At 41.0% G+C, this 17,294-nt stretch overlaps 1 long non-coding RNA gene and 1 other non-coding gene across 2 annotated transcripts; both read right to left on the bottom strand.

The window, feature by feature from the left end:
* Positions 1-7,507: 7,507 nt before the first annotated feature.
* On the bottom strand, positions 7,508-15,503 carry LOC130542275 (uncharacterized). Its single transcript, XR_008956732.1, has 2 exons — positions 15,454-15,503; positions 7,508-7,647 (listed from the first exon to the last, which is right to left on the bottom strand). It is a non-coding gene; the product is annotated as an uncharacterized LOC130542275 (long non-coding RNA).
* Positions 12,023-12,126, bottom strand: LOC113270715 (U6 spliceosomal RNA). Its single transcript, XR_003321914.1, has one exon. It is a non-coding gene; the product is annotated as a U6 spliceosomal RNA (small nuclear RNA).
* Positions 15,504-17,294: the final 1,791 nt, after the last annotated feature.

The raw sequence follows: 17,294 nt of genomic DNA, 5'->3' as shown, positions 1-17,294 counted from the left end.
TACTGTCCTCAACTCAGGAAATGTGGGCTCCAGTCAACCTCCCACATCCGATGCAAAGGATTCCCTTAGCTTCCCTGAGCCCCACGGTCCCCTCAAAGTGAGACCAGGCCCCAGCAGGCCCAATACCACACAAACCGCAGGGATTTATTATTAGGGACTGTCTCATGGCAGAGAGCAGATGCTAAGGTCAAGAGGACTCATTTATCAGTCGACTCAAAATGCAGATAATATTAAATATGACGTCTTACCAGGCTGCAATAATCGATTATGTGTTGCCTATCTTTTTTAAATGCCACGTGCTTGTTTATATGTTGCTGATGTCTCTATGGGTCTCTAGGGGTATCTTAACTATGTAATGAAGAGAACTTTCCTTAAGAGGGTGTCTCTTCGATGCTAGGGGCCCTGTTCCAAAAAAAGAGGCCGACAGATTCTTCCAGAGTATTTCATACTTGGAGAAAAGAGCACTGCATCCCTCTGTGTACTGGCTCAAGTATCAAAATATATATTAAGTTATTCTCTATTGCAGTTCTTAATTTCATCACCTAATTTGTAGTTTTGAGGTACATGGAGACTTTCTCTTAAAAATAAGCTCCCAGCATGGTTATTTCATACCCGGTTTGTTTGCTTTTTTATTTTGTAGTAATTATAGACTCACAAGAAGTTTCAAACTTGCAGAGAAAGATGCCCTGGACCCATTACCCAGATTCCCCCAAAGATAACATCTCATGAAATTATAGTCCATTATCAAAACCAGGAAATGGACGTTGTCACAATACTCAGATGCAGTATTTTGTTTAGAAAGAGTTCCTATCAAAATGGACTTGGGTCCCACTTTTTTAAATTAACTTAGAAATTAGTTCTGGCATTCTGTTAGGCATTTTATGAAAAGCTAATAAAGCTTTAAAAATAACATTGCCGTGTAAATATTTATACATTATGCTAATGGTAATTGAGGAGATAAAGCTGATGCATGTTAACTTTGATCGGCCAAGATTTTCTGCAAGATTAATTTGCGTGAGCATCACTAAAGCTATGCCTTCAAACCTGGGGGTCCAGGAATGGTTTCCCAGAGCCTTGAGGTGCCACAACTTTGAAATGTGTAACAAAGCAAGAGGTGAACTGAATCTCTAAGCTGGTACTAAAGGTTTGAGCTGACCTTGTCTTTAGAAAATAAGTCTGGTGCAAACTACGGTACAGAGACTAGTTTTCTTTGCAGACCAGACCATTTGACAAATGTTCTGGTCCTTCTCCCCTCCGCATGCGAATCATACACCTTTTAAGAGAAGTTTTTGGGTCTTATTTGGGGGAAAGCAGAGAGGAGAGAGGGGAGAGGGGAGGAGAACAGGGAAGAAGGTCCGAATGTGCCTGAACTTGGTGAGCCTTGCCTTTTATTCCTTGTGACAGAATGAAATAACATGACGTAGGCACGTCTAAGGCAATTGGAGGGTGTGAATTTTCAGGCTCGCTTTTCCCTTGAATGTATCAAACTTCAAGAACCTTCTGCCTAAGCCACCAAGAATCTGTGAGTGTAGCGTGTTGAAACAAGCTCACCCCGGCTTTCATGTTACCTGCCCAGAACTCAGAGTGGCACACAGACCTGGTGTGTCTGACTTTCTGTATCTGAGGAAACCCTTCGCATCAGAGCAGCCCTGTAAAGCGTGCCTCAATGTCCCCGCCACCTGGCAACAGAGGGGGTTTGAGGATGGGGAGGGAGCTGGGGACCGTCGGAGGGACTCTTCTGGGTACTAGTTTCACCTGCTAGGAAGAGAGCCGCCATCAGGCTGTTGGGCTTAAGTGTGTCTCCCCAGGGCGGTCAGCCCTTGCCCCGTGATTCCCGAAAACTGCCAGGAGCCCTCAGCGGGTCAACCCGGAACAAGTTCACTAACACAGCACCCATGACCGTGCATAAATCTGCCCCCACTCCCCCCACACACACTCAGTAAAAAGGCCCGGTGGAGGAGGCCATTCGTTGTAACCAGGGGACCAGCCCTTGGGAGTGTTCCTGTGTCCCTCAGCGTGACTTTGTGGCCTCATGGAGAAAGGCAGCCACTTCGTGCCTTGGAAGTAACTTTGGATCCATGTCAAATAAACATCTTAATCACATGCTGCATGCATATTTCTTCATTTTTACAGTCATGAGGGTTGAGCCCAGTGCCTCCCCCCGGGACTGCCTGACTTCTGTACCCTCCCCTCTTGTGTAAGGCGGGATGAGTCTGTCTTTCTGGCCTGAGCCCGCAGCAGCCTCAGCCTCAGGCACCACAGCTCACAGGAAGCCGCACTGTGCCCCCGATCGCCAGCCACCTCGTGCGCTTGCGTGAACTGGTGTTCTCGTTTACGCGGCCCCTGCTTAGTAATCGATCAAAGTTCTCCGCGGAGCAGAAGCTTGGACAGTTCCCGTAGCGCGGGGAGGCCCAGGCGCCGGCTCACCAGCGCCCAGCTGCACAGGGAACGCACGCACCCACAGCAGCCCAGACGCATGATAAGACTTGTCTGCACATCATCCCGGCCCGGGAGCCTCTAATTACACGTCTGGGGCTTGCAGGAGCCCAGGTGGCCGGGCTCACATGATCGCAGAACTGTGAAGATAGCGCGGGCCGGGTTCTCACTGCCTGCGCAGCCGGGTGGGGGAGGCACCTCCGAGCCCCGTGCGTCACTTCAATACAAATTATAATAACCGCATTCCAAAGACAACAAGAGCCCATTTAACCGGGCAGTTCCTTCTTCCCAAAGCGTTGCCACGGTTTTATCTTCCCATCTACCGTTTCAGCTGTTCCATCTTCAACCTCCCTCCTGCCCCCTGACCTGGGAGAGCTACTTGGCACGGCCGCAGAATCGGTATGCAAGAGAGCCCAGCTTCGGGTCCCCAGGCCGCGGGGTCTGCTCCACACAACGTAGCTCCGGCCCGTGGGGTGTCTTGTGTGACGGAATTCGGGCTGATCTAACTTGCTCGCAGCTGTCCTTAACAGTATCCACAGCCCCCAGTTATCAGAGACTCGTCTCGTGCCGGGCGTTGTGCGGGGCGCCCCAGTGCGCGGGGGTTGTGACACCATCAGATCGGCCTTGGAACCAGGAGACCCGGCTTGAAAGGAAACACACCTGTCCAGAGCCAAGTGAGAAAGTCCCCGTCATCGGGGCCCGGCAGTGGCTCCCCGAGGAAAGCCGTGCTGTGGGAGAGCGTGTAACAACACAACAGTTGTTGATTCTGTCCTTAATCAGCTGTGTAGGAGGATTCTGAGGACCGCAGCCAGAAATCTGTTTTTGTTTTTTGTTTTTGAAGACACATTTTTTTTTCTTCCAAGCTTCACGAATGCTGAATCAGTCCGATTGTTCCTTTTGCAAGAATCCACAAATTTTAACAGCGATAAATAGATCGCCATTTGTCATCTAGTCATTGATAAGGATCTCATAAGGAAATTGATTTACCAAACTGAAATTCTTATTTCAAATGCTTTTCTCCAAAACCTTCTCTATCAGTCCGTAGACAACTTCGATCCACGTCGTTTTTTTTCTTAAAGCATATTCCTAAGGATTCTATGTATGCATTAATTACAAAATGTTTTCTGGACACAGAGCTTTCTCTGAACAGCCTTGGTATAGGCAAAAAGAGGTGTTACCACCCACCGGCACGCATTATAATTCTGTCCTTGCTTAATCCCCGCCCAAATGCCCATTTCCATCTATACAAACTCATATTATTCTTTCTGAATCATACCTAAGTGCCACACCCTGAGGTGCACATAAAACGTGGCCATATTATTTATACACCAGTGTGTACTCACATGGCTGGGCTGACTTAGAAGTCCACTTACGTTTTTCTGGGATTATTTATCACCTTACTTCTCCATTACTGGTTCTGGGTGGGAAATTCCCTGAAAGGTTTTCTTCTAAAATCTGGTAGCCTAATCTTAAGGATATATTTGCACCTCCTTTTCCAGTGACAGATCCTTATGTTGGCAGGTCTCTTTCCTTTAAATTTGAACCTCAACAGAGACAAGCTGCTCTAATTATTCAAATGCAGCACTCTCTTTTATAGCTCACAGCCAGGAATGTACAGGTAAGAGAGTTACGGAGAGTCCGTCGATAGCCTAACACACGGGCCTCCTGCAGCCCTGCTAAGCATCTCCTGAAATCTCCTAAAATCAAGGACCAATCTGTAAGTAAAACACAAAACTGTCTACTGGCATACCAGACTGTTTCCGGAATTAATGAAAGATACAGTGCAGACAGATGCCATATGATGGAGAGATAGGATCAAAGGGAAAGACGAAAATAGTCACAGGACATGACTTCTGTGACAGCCCCTCCAAGAGTTCTGAGAAAAGTCTGCCTTTATGGATACGGGACAGGAAGGAGCCCTGGGGTGGGTGTCAGGGTGATTATCTGGGGACCCCCTTCCAGAGTCCCTGCCAGCCGGCTTCTCCCCCTCTCCCCTTGTGTGAAGCTTTGTCAGGGAGTGTGTGTGTACAATCTGGGGCCTTGGTGACAGAGACACAGCAAGGCCCCCGTTAGCAAGAACTGTCAAGGTGGCGAGCTCCCATCCGGACTACACACTCGATCTGGAAGCATGGCCCTTCCACTTCCAAGCCCATGTAATCAGAACCGGGATCTCCAGACAGGAGAGTGGGGATTTTTAAACACAAGTAGGAGCAGAAAATCAAAAGTCACCAAGCACTTGAGGAAAATTAATGTCAAGAAACGAATACAAGTCAATAAACAGAGACCAGCACCCATGTGAACATTTCACAAGGCAAACAGATGTTAAAATAATCCTCGGAGATTAGACAGAATATTACATCCACAAAAACAGCCTATTGTGAAAAAGAGCCAAGGGACAGAAAATAGGAGGAAAAGTTAAGAGGCATTTAGTATCTGCGAAGACAAGAATAGAGAGTAACATAAAAGAAATACTTAAAACATGTATATTGTAATGTATATAATTATCAGACCAATATGTCGTACACCTGGAACTGATATAATATCATATGTCAGCCGTACACCAATTAAAAATTTAAACAATAATAATAGGAAAAAATTTCCCAGATCTGAACACATGGGTCTTCATACAGAAAGGACCCTCTCATACCAAATAATTTACTTGAAGATAAGACACACCCAGGGGCGCCTGGGTGGCTCAGTAGGTTAAACGGCTGCCTGTGGCTCAGGTCATGACCTTGGGGTCCTGGGATTGAGCCCTGCGTCAGGCTCCCTGCTCAGTAAGGAGTCTGCTTCTCCCTCTGCCCCTCTCCCCAGACACATTTCCCAAAACTGCAGAATACCAAGGATGCAGGAGAAAAAAACTACCTTCCAAAGGGAAAATTGAGCAGAAGTTACCCACAAAGGAGCACACAGGATGCTGGAAGAAAGTGGAGCCATATTACCAAGGTTCTAAGAAACAGTGATTCTGAACCCAGTCTTGTACTCGGCCAAATAAGCATTCAAGTGAAAGGTCAGAATGAAATATTTTGGGCATACAAACCTCAGAAAGTCTGTCATTCTCAGATTGGCTTTCTGAAAGAATTTCTCTAGGATTGCAACACAGCAAAACAAAAAGAATCTAAAGAGGAGGAAGATGTATCCAACGGCCAATGGCGAGCAGAAAAGCCATTAGAGTTTACAGCAAAGTTTAGATCATTTTTTATGCATAACTAAAGAATTAATAATAATGGAGAACTAAGATCCCAGATTAATCCCAGGAGGAAGAGAATGAGGAGGAAACTGAAAACAGATGGAGGTTTTGGTCTTTGGGAGGAGAGGATACGATCGATTAATTGATATTATTGAATACTATTAAATGTACATTATTATAATATCAATAGTATTATTGAATACTATTAAATGCACATAAAAAATTTAGAAGCTTACTTCTACTTCAGGTAGTAGCGAAAAAAACTTGCATCAGGTTAACCATCCTGCCTATGACAATTATAAAGTCACGATAAAATAGTTTTAAAAAACAATGATATGAAGGTAGTGGAGAGTAATCAGTGCGCTGGAAAAAAAGGAATCAAACCAGTGCAGATCCATGTGCAACCAGCTTTCCCCCAAGACAATTCCTTAATTCTCTCAGCGTTCTTGTACGTTCCACTACCTTCATATCATTGTTTTTACAAGAACTCGGGTTCAAGCTGGAAGTGTCAGTCTTATTGGGCTGAAAAGACAGACGTTAGAGTACAGGGTTTCCTGCCAGAGTAGACGGGAATTGAGGGAGGGCAGATCCTGGAAAGGAGGAAGCCCCCAGATCTGTATACAAACATCCCCCAAATCCTTGGCTGAATCCTGGACTGCATGTGCAGGTCACGTCTCCAAGGATCCGGTGGAAAGCAGCAACCGGAAGGCCAGAGGAACTGAGCAGGAATTTCAGCAGCTGCCCAACCGTGAAGACAGAGTTTGGATATCAAGTCCAGCCAAGTTCGAGGTGCTTGGTAAACCCATTGGGCTTTCTACTAAAACCCCAGAAAGAGCATATTTTAGAAGTGAGGACCAAATTCCAAACTGAGGGCAAACCTGAAATAAACACCCTGACAAAGCCTATAACCAAACCACCACAGGATCAAAGTTATCTGCTGGTAATTTATTTACCTTCTAAAACAAATTTTATCACTTTTCAGAGGAAGATGACAGAAACTGTTGTACTACACTATATCATCCACAGTGTTCCGTATATGATAACGATTTATAAGACATGAAAAGAAAGAGAATGCATCTCACAATCGAGAGGAAAAAGCAGTCAATAGAAGAGACCCACAGATAACCTGATGCTGAATTAACAAAGATGCCAAATCATTACCAGAAATATAAAGATTTCACAGGAGGAGTGGATAGAAGGGGTGAAGATATAGGAAATTTTTAGAAGTAATATAGAAAATACAACAAGGAACCAAATGGAAATCTCTGACCTGAAAAATGCGATATCAAAAAATTGTTTTGTTTTGTTTTAGAGGATTGACAGCAGATTGGATGAAAGAATCATAACATGAACACAAAGACAGATGAGTAGAAAGTATTCAACCGACAGCACACAAAAAGAAGAAATGATCCGAAAATTGTCTCTGTTGGGATACTGAGTGAAATTGGATATACAACTTCTAAATCATTTGAAGAAGAAAATGAAACTTTAAAAAAATGATGAATCCAACAAATGGAAAGAAAAAGGGGGAAATTTAACATTAAAAAAATCATGGTAGGGGCATCTGGCTGGCTCAGTACCGCATGCAACTCTTGATCTCAATGTAATCAGTTCAAGCCCCACATGGGGTGTAGAGATTACTTAAATATAAAATCTTTTTTAAAAAATCATGGTAAAAAGTAAGCGAAATAAGTTTACAGGAATAAGTCAAAACATATTAGCAATCACAAAAGAATGAATTAAATCTCCATTTTAAAATACAGAGATTTTCAGATTTCAGTTAACAACAACAAATATGTTATTTACAGAAGACACACATAAAAAGAATGTCATGTGTTGGTTAGAACAATTTTTGAGTACAAATAACAGAAACACCATCTAACAATAGCTGACAAAGTGGGTTTATTTTTCTTGTAGAAGTCTGGGAGTATGTGGCTGCTGGTCTTTGTTCAGTAGTGTAGAGATGGTGTCTCAGCATTTCTCTTGACCTTTTCTTCATGGTCACAGAAAGGCTGCCAAGTCTCCAGGCATTACATTCACAGTGAAGGCGGGAAAAGAAAAGAAGCAATACTAGTCACATTGTTTCCTTTTTCAGGAAAAGCAAAAACCTTCCCAGAATTCTCAACAGACTTCTGGTTGTGTTTCATTAATCAAAACAGTTGTCAGCTGGCAAGAGAAAACAGTCACCCCCACCCTATATAGCAAAAGTATACAAGAGAAGAGAATTAGAAATTAGTGCTCAGTAGCCAATGAATAGTGTCTCCCACAGGTTCAAAATAAGGGGATGGAAAAGATACACTAGGCAAATGTTGACCCAAGGCTAACAAGAACTGAGCTGTTACAGAGCAGTGAGAAGCCATCTGGTGGTTCTATGCTGAATATGATCAACAGGACTCAGTACACATTACCAACTCCTGCATTGTAGGGGCCAGAAAGTAAAAACCTCATTTCTGATGCTCTTTTGCAGCTAAGTTGTAGATGTGAATTAGGTTTAGCCAACTGCACAGACCTGTGTGAGACTTGGTAGATAGAATTGAGACAGAAGGTTGTCTTTCTGCTCATAACTAAATTCGTGGAGAGAAGCGTGAAAGACATTTGTGGCGGTGGCCAGACTCAGCATTTCAGGGTTTTATCAGCAGCTTTGTGCATAGATATGGTTGTTATGATAATAGCTTCAGTAGCCTTAGTGGCTTCATAATCCTAGTTTCCTTATGCCTGAACTAAAACTACGGTGATGTGATCTTCAACTCAACAGTTCCAAGGAGGCCTCCTGCTTATGACTTCTCCATTTTTCCAGGGATTTTATAAGCACCTAATTTCCTGTTTTAAACTCCTTTCTGCATATAATACACTGAGTGGTTTCTATTTTCTGCACTGAACCCCAAAACTGGTACCAAGCGTGTGCACATCAACACACACACACACACACACACACACACACACACACACACACCACCCATCTTGGGATAACAGAACCCTCATGTGACTTTCAGAAGCAAATGCAAACCCTCTCTGGAAGAACTCAACCTCAGTTCAAACCTCAAAGAATTCCTACAGAATGAAAAATGAAATCGAGGATAATGAACACTTCCTAAGCAAAAATCACAAGACACACAAGGAAACAAAGCACCATAGAGAAGAACAGCAGAAACCATAGACAGCAGACACAAATACGAAGACTTCTGATTTCAGAATTATCAGATACAGAACATAAAATACATGTGTTTGGTATGTTTAAACAAATAAATATGTACATAGAACAAATAGATTTCAAAGGAATAAAAGAAAACATTTAAAAATAAACCAGAGTAGTTACAATGAATTATTCAGTGGATGTAATAATTACAATGAATAATTCAGTGGATGCTCCAGCCACCAGAGTGGACACAGATGAAGAATTAATGAACTAGCTGATGGATTTGAAAAATATCACAGAGAATGCAGTACCAAAAGACAAAGGCAAGGAAAACATGAAAGAGAGGTTGAGACGAAATATAGAGTGAAAGGCGGTAAGTTATGTTGTCTGGAAGGAGAGACCAGAGGGAATGAGAAAGAAGCAATATTTGAAAAGATAATAGGTAAGAATTTGCCAGAATTATTCAAATATACCAAGGTTCAAATTCAAAAATCTAATAAATCCCAACAGATTAAAAGAAGGAAGGGAGAAAGGGAGAGAAGGAAGGAGGAAAGTAGATTCACAAATCATAGATTTGCAGTGAGACTGGAAGATACCAAAGAAAAGCAAAAGTTTTGGAGGCAGGGGCGCCTGGGTGGCACAGCGGTTAAGCGTCTGCCTTCGGCTCAGGGCGTGATCCCGGCGTTATGGGATCGAGCCCCACATCAGGCTCTTCTGCTATGAGCCTGCTTCTTCCTCTCCCACTCCCCCTGCTTGTGTTCCCTCTCTCGCTGGCTGTCTCTATCTCTGTCAAATAAATAAATAAAATATTTAAAAAAAAAAAAAAGTTTTGGAGGCAGCCAGAACAGGGGAATGAAATGAATCACCTACAAAGGAATAACAAGTAAATGACTAACTTCTCAACTGCAACAATAAAAGTCAGAAGAAAGATGTTAGTTAAAAGAAAACATTGTTGAACCAGATTTTTAAAAAAGTAATTCCTCTACATGCTGTTCACAAGACATGCTTCCAAAACATAAGGACACTAAAAAAATTGAAAATGTAGATAAAGATAAACTGAAAAACAGTAGCCAAGAGAAAGCTGGAACAGCTATGAAACATCAGACAAAATAGATAAGAAAGCAAAAATCATTACCCATGATAAAGAGGACTATATAATGACAAAAAATTCCAATTCACCAGGAAGAGATGATTCTAAACTTGTAAGCACCCAATAATATAGCCTCAAGATATATAAAGCAAATATTTACAGATCCAAGAGAAGAGACTGACAAATCCACTGTTATAGTGGGAAAGTTTAGTACAACTTTTCTTGGTACTTGACAGATCAAGTGTGTAAGAAGTAAGTAAGAATAGAGATTTGACAAGAACAATTAGCAAGCTTGATTTAAAGAGATTTTTTAAAGATTTTATTTTTAAGTAATCTCTACACCCAACGTGGGGCTCAAACCCACAACCTGGAGATCAAGAGTCACGGGCTCCACCAACTGAGCCAGATAGGGACCCCTAACAAGCTTGATTTAATGAATATATAAATACTGCAACCAGCAATTAAAGAATATACATTCTTTTTTTTAAGTGAACTTTTTAAAAAATATATTTATTTATTCATTTGACAGAGAGAGTGTGTGCACACGAGTGGGAGGAGGGGAGAGGGAGAAAGAGAATCCTCAAGCAGACTCCCCACCAAGTGAGAAGCCCAACACAGGGCTCCATCCCAGAACCCCAAGATCATGACCTGAACCAAAATCAAGAGTCAGGGGCTTAACCAACTGAGCCACGAGGCAACCCTTACCTGAACTTTTTTATTGAACAATAACATATATAAAGAAGAGTATGCAAATCAAAAATATATGACCTAATGAATTCTCATGAAGTTGACACACTACAGACCCAGGACTTGGATTAGATCAGGAAGAACTTTATGACACCCTCAAACTCTTTTTCTTGCCACTACACCACCCCCAGTCACAGTCCATGCTATAGAAACCACCATCCTGACTTCAAATGCTATAGATTAATTTTGCCCATATTTACTTATTATTAGTGACATCATACACTAGTACTCTTTTGTGTCTCTTTTGCTCAATATCATGTTTGTGAGATTTATGTGTGTAGAAATATCTTTTTCATTCTCATTCCATTGTATGAATAAACCACATTTATCCATTCTTCCGTTGATAGACTTTTAGATTGTTGCCTCTTTGCAAGTAGCACAAATGATGCTGGGATGAACAGTCTTCTTTTTTTTTCTTAACCTTTATTATTCTTTTTCTTTTAGTAATCTCTATACCCAGTGTGGGGCTCAAACTCACCACCCTGAGATCAAGAGTCATGTGTTCTACCAACTAAGCCAGTCGGGTGTCCCAGGATGAACATTCTTGTAGGTGTCTACTGGTGATCATGTGTATGTATTTTTGTTGGGTATATTTAGCTTATTTTTAGCCTTTGCAGACATTGCCCCAAAGGTTTCCAAATGGTTGGAGCAATTTGCATTCCCACCAGCAGTATGTGGGTGTTCCAGCTGCCAACCCCTCATCAGTGCTTGGAATATTCTGCCTCCCCATTTTACCCATTCTGATGGATGTGAGAAGATGCATTTTTTTCAATCCACGTGAAATAGTTACAAAAGTTGACCAACTGTTAGTTTTCACATATTTCACAGGATTGGTACCATACAGACCAGGCTCTCTGACCACACCACAATTAAGTTAGAAATCAGTGACAAAATATAGCTAACTTGGAAAAAATGCATACACTTGCAAGTCATCAGAACCGAACGCTGCAACACACTGACATCAATATATAGAAACCATGTTTAATCTTGGATATGTATGTTGGAAAAGAAGAAAATCTCAAAATAAATGAATCAAGCACTCAGTTGTAGAATTTAAAAAGTCTGGAGAGGAAAGAATAAGAGTAGAAATTTCTAAAAAGTAGACAAAACATAAAATAGAAAGTATTATCGGGGTGCCTGGGTGGCTCAGTCAGTTCAGCTTCCAACTCTTGACTTGGGCTCAGGTCATGACCTCAGGGTTGTGAGATCAAGCCCTGCGTTGGGCTCCATCCATGCTGGGCAAGGAGGCTGCTTAAGACTCTCTCTCTCCCTTTTCCTCTGCTCAATATTTACACCAATACATTTGAAAACTTAGATAAAGTAGTAGGTACCTTCCTGGAAAAAAACACAACTCACCAACACTATCTCAGGAAGAAATAAAGAACTTGTATAATCCTATTACCCAAAAAGAATTTAAAAAAAAAAATATATGGAATGCTTCACAAATTTATGTGTCATCCTTGTGCAGGGGCCATGCTCATCTTCTCCGTATCTTTCCAATTTTAGTATATGTGCTGCTAAAGCTACTAGAAAAGAATTTGAATGGTGGAGTCTCAAAAAGTTAAACATAGAATGACCATAGGACCCGGCAATGCCACTCCTAGGTATGCACACAAAAGAAGTGAAAACAGGCACTCAAAACAAATGGCTGCGCATGACTATTCACAGCGGCGCTAATCGCAACTGCCAGAAGGTGGAAGCAACCCAGATGACCCTCACTGCACGGACGGATATACGCAGTACGGTGGATCCGTTCAACAGAGAATCGTTCAGGCTTAAAAATGAAATTCGGACACGTGCTGCAACGTTAACGAGCCTGGAAACATTCTGCTAAGTGAAAGAAGTCAAGCTCAAAAGGTCACACACAACATAATCCCTTTTATGTGAAATATCCAGAATCAGTAACTCCATAGATACAGACTGTGGAGAAGAGATCACCAGGGCCTAGGGGAGGGGGAAGGAGTGACTGCTGATGGGGACAGTCTCCTTCGGAAATGCCGAAATGCTTTGGAATTGGATAGAGGTGATGATTGCACAACACTGTGAATTTCTAAATGCCTGAATTTGTATGCTTTAAAGTGGATAACTTTAAGTAATATGAATTTTAGCTCAGTTAAAACAAAAATCTCACCACAAAGAAAACACCAGACCGAGATGGATTCAGAGGCAAATGGCATTAAATATTCAAATAAATAAACATGTATATATTTATGAATGATTAAAATTATGTACATACATAATTTTGTCATGTGTACATATGTGTGTACATATATAATTTTAAATATGTACATATGTAATTTTAATCATTCATAACTATATACATGTTTATATATGTACATAATTTTAATCATTCACGAATGTTTCTGTAGAAAAGAAAAAGGACCCTTCCCACTCAAGGTATGACTTTAGCATAAACTTGACACAAAAATCATACAAGAAATGAAAATACCAGTTCAACCTTCCCCATGAGATGCAAAAAATCCTAGATTAAATACTTGCCAAACAGAATTTAGTAACGTATAAAAAAGATAAAACATGATAAACCAAGTCGGTTTATCTCAGGCATGTAAGAGTAGCTCACTAGAAAATGTACTAATATATCATCACATAAACAGATTAAAGAAGAAAAACCATATGATCTTAACTGAGAAACTTAGAATAGTCACTTAATAAATTTCAGCATCTACTTATGACAAAAACTTAGCAATCAAAGAATGGAAGTGTATTTCCCTAACCTAATAAATAATATTATGGTAGTTGTGAGATGGGGAAACTAAAGGGACCCCATGAAAATGTGTTTTTTTGCTCCTTTTCCTGTTTCTGTTCTTGCTAGGACGTACCCCGACCTTACACACACCTTATAGATCAGGTAATGTACATCCTTCTTGGAGAGGTCAAGGATTTAACAATTCTTTGCAGGCTTCTAGCACGATAGATAACATCCAAGGAGTGACCGGGAGGGGTTGTCATGAGCGGTTTCGAGACCACTGGTTCGCCAAGAACCCTGGCTCTAGGGCATAAGTTGTTTATGGAGAACACCTAAACACTTGCCTCTGTTTTTTTTAAACTTTTTTTCTTTAAGATTTTATTTATTTATTTTGAGAGAGAGAGAGAGAGAGGCAGGCAGAGCACAAGCAGGGGGCAGGGCAAAGGCAGCGGGAGATGCAGGCTCCCGGATGAGCAGGGAGCCGGATGTGGGACTGGATCCCAGGACCCTAGGATCATGACCTGAGCCAAAGGCAGACACCTAACTGACTGAGCCACCCAGGCGACCCAAGATGTCCCATTCTTATCTCTAAAATCTATACATTACCATTCATGGCAAAAGGGACTCTGGAGACATGATTAGGGTTCAGGACCTTGAAAGGGGAGATCATCTTGGATTATCCAGGGGGCCCAATCTGATGACATGAATCCTTTAATGTGGAGAACCTTTTCTGGCTGCAGTCAGTCAGAGGGAGGTGTGGCTACGGAAGGATCAGCGATGCAACATGATGAACTTTGAAGCTGGAGGGCGGGGTCACAGCCCAGGAAGGCGGGTGCCTCCAGAGGCTGGAAAAGTCAAGGAAATGGATACTTCTCTAGTGTCTCCAGAAAGCAGCACAACCCTGTCCACACCTTGATTTCTGCGCAGTGAGACCCCTGTTAGATGTCTACTCTCCAGAACCGTAAGATTATATATTTCTGTTGTTAAACCACTAAAATTGTAGTATTTTGTAACAACAACAACAACAAAGATGGAATACAAGTATACAACAAAAATGACAACAACTCTACAACAAATGTTATATTTAATTCCCTTTAAAATCCAACACAGCGGGGCTTCTGCCTGGCTCAGTTGGTTAAACATCTGCCTTTGGCTCGGGTCATGATCCCAGGATCCTGGGATCGAGCCCCGCATTGGGCTCTCTGCTCAGCGGGGAGCCTGCTTCTCCCTCTGCCTGCTGCTCTGCCTACTTGTGCTCTCTCTGTATCAAATAAATAAAATAAAATATTTTAAAAAACTCCAACATAACGTAAGTTGCCCATTTTGATCACTTGAATTTAGCATTGCACTGAGGAGCCTAACCAGGACAGAATGGCAACAAAAAGAAATAAAACACTTAAGGATTGGAAAGAGAGAAATAAATTGTCATTCTTTGCTGATGATATGAATAGATATATGAAAGTTGTAAAATAATTTATGACTACATTATATTAGAATTTTTAAAGGCTAGATACACAATGAATACATAAAAGTATATATCTGCATTTCTACATACCAGCAACAATCAGAAATTTTTAAAAGGTCTTTATAAATCAGAAATTTTAAAAAAAGAAATGAAAAGTGAGAAGGAAGGAAGAACTAATAATAAATTTAATAAAAGATGTGCAAGCCTTTGCTGGAGAAATTAACAAAACTTTATTGAAAAGACATTAGATGTTAAAGAAGACTACAGCAATGGAAAGCAGACTATATTCTTGGATAAGACTCAATAACAGAAAGATGTCAACTTTTCACAAATTGCTCTACAAATTCAATGCAACCCCAATAAGAATTCCAAGAGTACTTTTTTCTGAGATTTGGCAAGCTGATTCTAACATGGAAGAGCTGAGGCTGCCAATAGCCAGGGTATGCCTGAAGAAAATGGGAGACTTGCCTCCACCAGGTAAAGAAATTCAGCTGTGGGGTATTGATGCCAGCAAGGAATAATAGACTGTTGAAACAGGGTAGAGCCCAGAAACAAAGCACTTATGGAAGTTTGATTTCGGACAGGACTGGAACTGCAGGTTAGTGAGGAATAAATGGATTCACCAATTGGTGCTGGGACAACTAATTAACCATGTGGGAAAATAATGAAATCAGATCCTTACCTCAACATACACAAAATTAATTCCAGGTGGCTTACATGTAAAATACAAACCTGTAAATAATTTAGAAAACAATAAAAGTGGAAGTCTTCATGATTTGAGATAGAATTTAGCACAAACTATAAAGACAAAAATTGATAGATTCTATTATATTAAAATAAAGAATTTCCATTTAACATGGATACCATAAAGAATAAAAAGGGCAAGCCAAAATCCAGAAGAAGATACTTGCAACATATATAAATAATAGGGGTTTTTTCTTTATTATTCATTTAAACAAAAGCAAAAACACTGCACCCATTTCTCCCCCCTTTCTTCTCATATAAAGAATTCCTAAAAATCAGGAAAAAAAAAAAAAAACCAAAAACCCAACAGAAAAATGAACAAAAGATAGTCATTACAGAGAAGGAAAAAAAACACATGGAAAGATGCTTCATGAATAATCAGGGAAATGCAAATTAAAGTTTCAAGGAGATACTATTTCACACCCACCATATTGGCACTAATTTGAAAGCTGGACCATAGCTAGTATTGTCAGGAAGTGAGACAGCAGTCATTCACCATGCACGGACTATAAAGCGCCATGACCACGTGGGAGAGGGGTTAGCATTTCTTACTGTGGGGATTCTTAACCTGGGGTAGACAGATGGAACTCGGGGCTCTGTAAACTTCAATGATAAAAAAGAAAAAAGAAAAACTATATATTTTTGCTAATTTCTAGCTGAAACTTGGTATTTTCTTCTACTAGCAACCAAAGTAGTATTAGTCATGCCTGTGACTTCCACTAAAACGTGTTGCTGATATCTCAAAATATCATTTATGTTCATCACAACTTCAAAATTAGGGTAGGTATGGGGCACCTGGGTGGCTCAGTTGGTTAAGTGTCCAACTCTTAATCTCAGCTCAGGTCTTGATCTCAGAATTTTGAGTTCAAGCCCTACACTGGGCTCCATGCTGGGGGTGGAGCCTACTTGAAAAAAAAATTAGGGTAGGTATGAGACTGATTACTAAATATTACCATTTAATGGTAGGAGAACATATATTTTATCACGAATTTGCTTTCTTAATATTTTGAAAACCATATTCCAATATAATTTGTTTTCTTTGTAATCCTATGTGTTCTGTTTTATATATATATATATATATATATTTTTTTTTTTTTAAGATTTTATTTATTTATTTGACAGAGATAGAGACAGCCAGCGAGAGAGGGAACACAAGCAGGGGGAGTGGGAGAGGAAGAAGCAGGCTCATAGCGGAGGAGCCTGACGTGGGGCTCGATCCCATAACGCCAGGATCACGCCCTGAGCCGAAGGCAGACGCTTAACCGCTGTGCCACCCAGGCGCCCCTCTGTTTTATATATTTTTAAATGTTGTTCTAAGAAAGTGTCCAATGGCTTCACTAGTGTGCAAAAGGGATCCATGAAACAAAAACAGTTAAGAACCCGTCAGTCCTACAATAAAACATGAGAAGTCCACAGCAAAGTGTCTGCCCTGGAAAAGCTCCCACATGTGGATATCAGGAGACATGTGGACAGCACTGAAAGTGACCCAAATATTCATCAGTGTATAATGGGCAAATTGTGGGATATTCATGCAGTGAATTTATGAAAGTGGTTTTACCTTTGGGTCTTAGGTTGGGGATTATGCCTGGGAAGAGTCATCCAGTAAAATACTGGTAAAGTTCCTTTTCTTAATTTGGGTGGTGAGTAAATAACCATTCATTTAGAACTGTACATCTGCATACTCCTTTTTTATTATTTTTAATTTTAATTTTATTTATTTTTTAGAGAGAGCATGTGCAAATGATGGCGGGGTTGTAGGGGGAGAGGGAGAGAGAGAGA

The sequence above is a fragment of the Ursus arctos genome, unplaced genomic scaffold (genome assembly GCF_023065955.2).
Source record: "Ursus arctos isolate Adak ecotype North America unplaced genomic scaffold, UrsArc2.0 scaffold_32, whole genome shotgun sequence".
Classification (NCBI taxonomy): domain Eukaryota; kingdom Metazoa; phylum Chordata; class Mammalia; order Carnivora; family Ursidae; genus Ursus; species Ursus arctos.
This window is presented reverse-complemented; position numbering and strand designations above follow the sequence as displayed.